General features: G+C 41.0%; 1 protein-coding gene across 1 annotated transcript in view; it reads left to right on the top strand.

The window, feature by feature from the left end:
- Nucleotides 1-1,154: 1,154 nt before the first annotated feature.
- KIAA1217 (sickle tail protein homolog) overlaps nucleotides 1,155-7,684 on the top strand; it is a 277,578-nt gene continuing 271,048 nt past the window's right edge. The window contains exon 1 of the mRNA XM_046938245.1: nucleotides 1,155-1,262. The gene's annotated coding sequence lies outside the window, so the exon portion shown is untranslated. The remainder of the gene's footprint in view (nucleotides 1,263-7,684) is intronic.

Here is a 7,684-nt window from a genome sequence, read left to right as displayed (position 1 = left end):
AATCCAGGCATCCTGGGGAAACTTGGGCAGTGTACCTCCTGAGTGTGCATCCATGTAGCACCTAGAAATTTCATTTGGATACTTGACTGACATTGAGTAGTAACAGGTTATTGCAGTTTTTAGCCTTTGTGCATGATAGCAATAAAATCTGCAGATACTGTGATCTGTGAGTGCCTTTATCATTTGCTATTAAGGCCTTTTTCTGCCTCTCCCTGCTTATGTTTTTGGTTAAGAAGAAATGTGAGTTTTAAAGCTTGTAAGCGACCGATTTCACATGGACCACATAAATGAGAGTTATGAAAGCACAGCATGTTCTGCGCGGAAGGCCCGTGCTGACCTTGCCTCCCCGAGGACCAGGAGCGTTTTGGCTGCCATTCCACACTCTTTCATTTTTATTGGATATTTGGAATATCTTCATTGAGAAGTTACCGGCCTTTGTTACAGATTTTAAGGGTATGACCTATAAGATATGGAGGCAGCGTGGATTGTCCGCAGGGTGCCTGAAGGTTTAATACTTTAAAATGTTTAATATATTCTCGCTGTCAGGAATGTCCAGAGAAGGAACACAGGGGAAGCCGCCTCCTCCAGCAGTGCTTTCTGTGCAGCAATGGCATCCCTCATTCACTGGGGATGAGAGAATATTTCGACTGCTTTAGGTTTTTTTAATCTCCCCTGTTCTTATGGATGGGGAAGTGTATTTTGCACATTACAAGCACAGATCTTCTCAGTAGGAAAAACACGTCGGTGTCAAATGGAGCTGTACAGTGGGCTCCAGTCCCTGAGGCTGGCTCAGGAAAGACCCTTTATGCCTAAAGGGAAATGGGGTATTTAGGTGAAGCCTTGCCTGCTTTATCTGTCAGGCATGCACAAACGCAGGATTAGCAGATGCAGTGGGAGTTGCACAATAGTTTGTTGGTGCATAGCTTGTGTCTGTTGACCCCGTGCTGGTGCCGGGGTGCTAATGCCCAGACAGAGGAGTCAGCAGTCACTTTCACCACTTCTGCTTCGTAAGAATAGTCAGTGCCCGGGGGATTAAATCTATTTGCACCAAGTCTCCATCTGCAAAGTCCTCGTGGCGGTGGTGGAAACAGTAGGGGGAACTACAGGTTTTCACAAAGTTACTCATTTTTTCTCGCTGAGGAAAAAGGCTAATTGCAGTCTCAGGAACTTCACGTCTCACTGGATGGTTTCTCGTGCTGATTAATAGGGGATGGGGCAGCAGTGGCTTCCTGGCTCACCTCCTGTGTGCTGAACACTGACATGTGAGTATGTGATGTGCACAGCTTCCACATCCTATCTGGGTTCCAGCAATAATTTGTTTGGGTATCTCTGAGTAGAGCTAAATATGTTAACGATTTTATATTTTTCTGAGTCTTTCTGAATCTGGCCCTCATTTATCTTAATGATTTGTCTAACCTCCAGCAAGCTTACTAACAACTGCGTAGGCTAAAGAAGCCCCTGGAGAAGCAAGGCGGCTAACTTCATCCAAACTTAGTGGAGTTTGGACACATAAGTTATTAATGATCTTTTGAAAGTCAAATTCAGAATACTGCTGGTTGTTTTTCTGCTTTCCAAAGAAGCACAGAGCAGCGCCGGTAAGTTTTATGTATTTATTTTCTGCTCAGGATGGTGAATTGTGTGCGTCTCCTGGGGGGTGTTTGTGCTGCGTGCTCTGGCTGCTCTGCTGCAAGAAAGAAACTGCTTAATAATGTTAATTCAGTGTTTTCATCGGAAATCTTTGTTGTTGTTGTTGTTTCTAAGCAAGAATGAGTTCCTTCCTGTGTTTCCTTGTAGTCCTCTTGTAGCATTACAGGCTGGCTTTGTTCTTTTCCATTCTCGCCAGGGAACTACCCCAGTTTCAACAGCTCGGCCAACTGCTTGCCAAGCCTGCTCCTCCCGCACCGCAGCGCAGCTCTGGGGGAGATGTGGGAGCTGTGGTAAGGCAGCAGGCAAAGGCGTAGAGAGCAGCAGGAACAGAAGGGATCTTATGAAGACTGCGTTTAGACATATGCTATTGTAGTGTGCCAGCAGATAGGATGCATCAGAACAAGAAGCAAGATTATTATTATTTTTATAGTTATTTAGGTTTAGTAGACCTTTCTACACAGGCTGTTCTCAGAGGTTACATGGTGCGTTGTTGACTTTCCTAAGTAAAACAGGGCTAGGGGAAAACAGCAGCAGAATCTGAAATGTGCATTACTTTAAGATATGTCTGTCTGTCTGTCTGTCTGTCTGTCTATCTATCTATCTATCTATCTATCTATCTTTAGTTGTTGGTCCTGTCCTCTCCCCTCGACTTTCCTGCTGCTGTCTGAGCAATGCACAGGCATCTCCTGCCAGGAGCAGGACAGGGACAATGACTCCTGCCTACAAAGAGATGCAGATCCCTCTGGGATCAAAGTGGGATGCCCTGGGGAGGGCATAAGGAAAACATTGAGAGGTACCCAAATGAGGACTTGAAAGAGGTTACTGGCAATAAAAAGGAGGTGGGAAGAGAATTATCTTGGGAAAAGAAAGCTCAGCCAGCTCTGAGCCCTTTGGCCCGACCCAGCTGCAGTCAGCTGCCCACCTCCAGGCTTCCCTTTTGGTTGGGAGGAGATTAGAAAGCAATCAGTGAGGGTGCATGTGGGTTTGGAAGATAGAGACAGAACTAGAGAGGGATCCAACCTGTTATGTCCTTCCTTGCATGGCATTTCCTTTGTTCAGACATTTAGAGAACCAGTAAAATACCACAGGCACTGTTTGGTGTCATTAGTGCTTGTGCCTGCAGCAAGCCCTCAGGTCATTTGGCAAGTCCTCTCCAGTCTTTTGCAGAGGGACTTTTTAGTCTTTAGATGTTCTTACTATGTTTTTCCTTTGAAACTGACCACTGTTACTGAACTAGCATTGTTTGTAATTTACATGCACTTTTATTTCTAATGTGAAGGATTGAAACATCGTTTTAACAAAACTCAAAAATGGATACTTTCATATTAATATAACTCAGTACTTCCTATACTTCGTGCTTGGCTTATATGAAGCAAATATTTCCATTTGTTGCCTCTGCATGCATTAAAAGCACTTTTAAAAGTTCAGATGAAGGTCAACAGCAGCTTTTTTACTTTCTCAAGAAGAAAATTGCAGAATAAGTCCTTCAAGTTAGTGCAAGCTTTAAAGTTAAACTGAAATGCTTGGCAGTTCTGTGAAGGCGTTTGACCAATTTTGAGGATATCATGTGATGGCAGCCTGGAAGGCTGGGGCTGCGCATGTGTGTATAACTGATATGATTAATATCACTATGACAGCTGAGTTCAGTAAAAATGCCCAATGCAACTGTTAAAGATATGTTAAGATAGTATATAGAGACATATTCCTGCAAAGATTAATGCTCTTTCATCTACTCTTGAAGTGTTCTTAAGTTTCAAAAAGTACTTAATGACTGTGTTGATATCTGTTTCATTTTATTAATGACTTAATTGTAATATAGATACAAGCTATTCATCTTCACATCCTGCTGACTTGGTGTTGCCAAACAGAGTTTCTGAGAAATGCCTGTTAAACACACACGCAAAAAAAGAGAAAAATAGGAGCATCGGTCCAATCATATGCATGCACTGTAGCAGCCTCTTGCAGGCTGTGACATCAGCCCCCCCTCCAGGCTGATGATTATCTCATCTCCAGGAAAGTGAAAAATGGCTTTGGATAATGGATGAAAAAAAGATGGCATGAAGTTTCATGATTGCCATAAATCTTGGTGCAAAAAAGGCTCCGTAACAATGGCACAGAAATGCACTTCTGAAATATTCTGAATGAATCACCAGTTGTCTGGTTTTTTTGGGGGGGGGGGGGTGCCATTGACTGAAGGCAGTGGTTTTAGATCCCAGTTGTGCTTTTGCTGATGGCAGTAACAGTTCTAATAGTAAAGACAGCAAATGTGCATAAACTCAGTTTAGTAAGTGTTTAAGAGCATAAATTTTAGTCTCTGACACCACTTCCCTTCAAAGCTAAGAAAACAACTTGAAACAACTTGCTGAACTGGGATATATTACTTACAAAGTTAGCTATCTGTTTTGTACTGCTCATCTCCTATGCCAAACGTTATCTATTTCTACAAATCACAAGGACTGGCGATTACTCTGTTACCTTCCTGCTACTCTGAAAGTAGTAGGAAAATATTTCAACCAATGCAAAACTAATGGTAATACACACCCTGATGATTGTGTGTCATCTGATACTAGCCTGTCAGCAGGCTAAAATTGTGTAGAGAGAGGTCAAATGAACTGCTCACTTATGTGAAGGAAAAACATGCTTGAGTTAAAAGCATGACATAATTTTGTGTGTTGGGGACCAAGAGGGTGAAATGTCTCAGCATTTTGGCTCTTAAGACTGCTCCAAATTGAGCTGTTCTCATCAGGAATCCCTGAGGCTGATGGGAGTTAAATCAGTGATTTTAGGGCTTTGTGACACACTCTGTGTCCTGTGATGGAGCTGCTGATGCTGGGCATCTCAGGAGAGCAGCCTTGCAGCAATGTGGCTGGCTTCTTGGAAGGGACCTCAGTATTATCTTTGAACTCACTTTGCAGTCACTGGAAAGGAGTTTGGGGTTTTACCCCTTTAACTTTGGAATGTAGTAAAAAAAATACATATATGCTTTTGAAGGTGAATGTTATTTGGAAGATAAAATCTGACCATGATCCAGCTTGTTGAAATATATATAATGCATTTTAATTTCCTGAGTCCTATTGCCTCAGCCGTACTCTGACACAAATGGAGCGAGGCCTTTCAGTGACTTTTGAGGATTGGCCTTGTATATTTGTCTGTCTGTGCACATAGAAAATAGAACTGTGGCTTACTGAAGTGCAAAAACTGTATTTTCCCTTGTTTCTAACAGAGTGTAGTTAAATTACTGTAACTGATGTGCCCTCCATTTTCCAGTGCTAGAGTCCCTATTTCTTATGTCTGAGTATGTATTTAATAGAAGGATACCAATATTTGTAATAGAAAAAGCTTTAGGTTTGAAAAACATTTGTAAATAAATGTGAGTAGATACAAAAGATTGCAGGATAAAATAAATGAAAAAGGAGTAAAGTATATTAACATCCTGAATGATCTTATGCCTCATCAGTGCAGTGCCTGAGGCTCAATGGACCTGAAGCAATTCCTCACTTGCCTTAGTGAGTATACACAAAGTCTAACACCAGAGCAAGGCTTTTTATTTCTTTTTTTTTTCCCAGTAGGCTAATTTTAACTGTTCCTTGTTCAGTACTTGCTTCAACTTTCTTTCTGTGTGAATTTCTCTAAGTAACTGCAGATAGGATTGTGACAAAGAACTTGTTGCACAGCATGGTATGTGTGGGAAATGCTTTCTAGCATTTCCTTCCTTCAGCCATTTGTAAAATTCTGTCTTTATGCTAATTTAACAAGACTATTCACTTATAAATTTATGGAATGAGGGTTTTCTAAGGTGTTCTATAAAATAAATATCAACAGAATTTGAAAGCAAGGCCTCTTTCTTCTAAGGCAGAAAGGCCTTGCTTTCAAATTCAGTTGATATTTATTAGAAGCCTGCAGGTCTGCAGCATCACTCCTCTCTCAGTTCCCTTATTTGCTACAGAGTGTAATGAGCTCTGTTCCTCCCAGTGTCAGTATCAGCAGTTTGTGGCCTTCACTTGTTGAATTTCCTCCACCTTTGGAATCTGCAGTAGGTGTGCAAAAGCAGGGTGCAATAATACTCAGCACCTGTATTTAAGCAGTGCCTAATGGCACTGTTCAGTTGCGGATTTCCCAGCAAATGAAGGAGGAGATCTGGACTTGCATGCAGGAATGCACAGGGTGGTAAACAGAATGCAAAGGGTAGGAGGGAACCTGCATTCTCTGCTGCTGCCCTGGGCCAGCCATGAGGTCAGCTTGGCATATTATAGAGGTGAATGGTAAGATTTAGAAAAGAAAAAAAAAAGAGATTATTTTTTATAGTAGTTAATCCTTTTGTGTTTTTGAAGGCTGTTTTGATGCTTTTGAGTTTTACATTACTTTCTTATTGGAAAAAAATATACTGTTCAGCCACTGAGTTGCTTATGTTGGAAAGTTTGTTGTAGGCTCCCATGATGGAGGGGTCATGAATACACCGTTTTCTCTACCGTGTTCAAATCAGGTAGGAATATGAGGATCTACCTCAGGTAGTGATAAAAACTGCATTACTTAGAAATATAGACATGTGAACACAAGGGGAAAGCATGCTATTTTTTTTTTGTTGTTATTTATTGGTTTTGTTATCTACAGATGTGTTTCGTCTGTTAATGTATTGTCTATAAGCTACACATGCAACACAAAAATTAAAACTGAAATTCAGATTTTAAGAGAAGAGCTGTTATTTTAATGTGATTGCGTTATCTCTTTAGCCCTTCTACAGGCTGTGTCCATTAGTAAAATTAAGGTTTTTTTTTTTTTTTTTTAGGAATGACAATCTAAACAACTTTTAATTTTGTTTTCCTTTTTTTTTTTTTTTGCACAGAATTTTATATTTACATTGTTCATTTCCAGCACAAATTAAGAAATCTTGACTCAACAAACTGCACGATTGCTCTGAAGTCTCAGTCTAAAATCTACATCAAAAATCAATGTTTCATATTTGTGGGATTCTTGACATTCTTACTGACCTAGATAAGTGTATAAGGAGTCAATTTCAGTGGCTGCAGTAGTTCAAAGTATCTTGGCTTTATTCTACAATAAATAATTTTAAAAGAAAGAAAGAAAAGATATTTGATTTTTTTCTGCAAGACCGTTATGATATACCACACATTAATTTTGTGTGAGCAGCGATAAATAACAGTACCATCTGTTCCAGATGTTAAAATAGGTGAAGTTAAAAATATGAGTGAGGCATAGCTGTTGAGACATGGGCATCCAGCAGGTTGGGATCTAGTCTCTTATTTAGGTGTGTGGGAACTGCCTCACCAAAATTTTAGACACATTTTCCAGAAGGGAGATCTGCTCCTATAGAGTGTAACCACCTGCATTCATTCCCTGGGCCAATATTAGAGACCTGCAGCTCTGGAGAAGTGCAATGGGCAGTCCTGTCCATCTGCGTTAGGTGTCTGCCTTGTTCTACTGGCTCTGTAAGGAGCACAGATACCTCAACAGACTGATCCAGACAGGTTAACGGACTGCAATGCCTGCCTGCCATGTCTTCTGGGAGTGTTTCAGCTGTGAAGTTGTAAGCACCGTCTGCTCTTTGAGTTGAGTTTGAGTTCCTCTACAGCCAAGAGCTCAGCAGGCATGAAGGAAATGATGGTGGAGCCAAGGCAGGGATTGGGGTGTTCACCTGTCTGGTTCCTGTTTTCAAGACAGCTTTTGCCTTTAAAATGCTTAACCAGTGGTTGAAAGTGTAAAATGCTCACATATGCTTCCATCACCGCTGCCACTACTGCAGTCTTGGCAACATCTCATTTTTCAGCACTTTTAAATAACTTAAGCTGCATACTGGAGTCTGCCTGTCTTGGAGCACAGCTGATCGGCAGATGCCTGTCTACCCTAAGCATGTGTGGGGGTAATTAAAGCTAATCCACAGGGAACCTTTCCTGGGAACATAAGGAAGGAGTCACTTATTGAGCTTTAGTGCCTAGTGGTTAGGTAGTTCTGGAAAATGACTGAATGATGTCTGTCCTATAACTTAAATAGTTTTTAGTTTCACCTTGACATTTTATTT

The sequence above is a fragment of the Gallus gallus genome, chromosome 2, assembly GCF_016699485.2.
Source record: "Gallus gallus isolate bGalGal1 chromosome 2, bGalGal1.mat.broiler.GRCg7b, whole genome shotgun sequence".
Lineage (NCBI taxonomy): Eukaryota > Metazoa > Chordata > Aves > Galliformes > Phasianidae > Gallus > Gallus gallus.
Note: the sequence above shows the minus strand (reverse complement) of the source record. Positions and strands in the feature narration are given on the sequence as shown.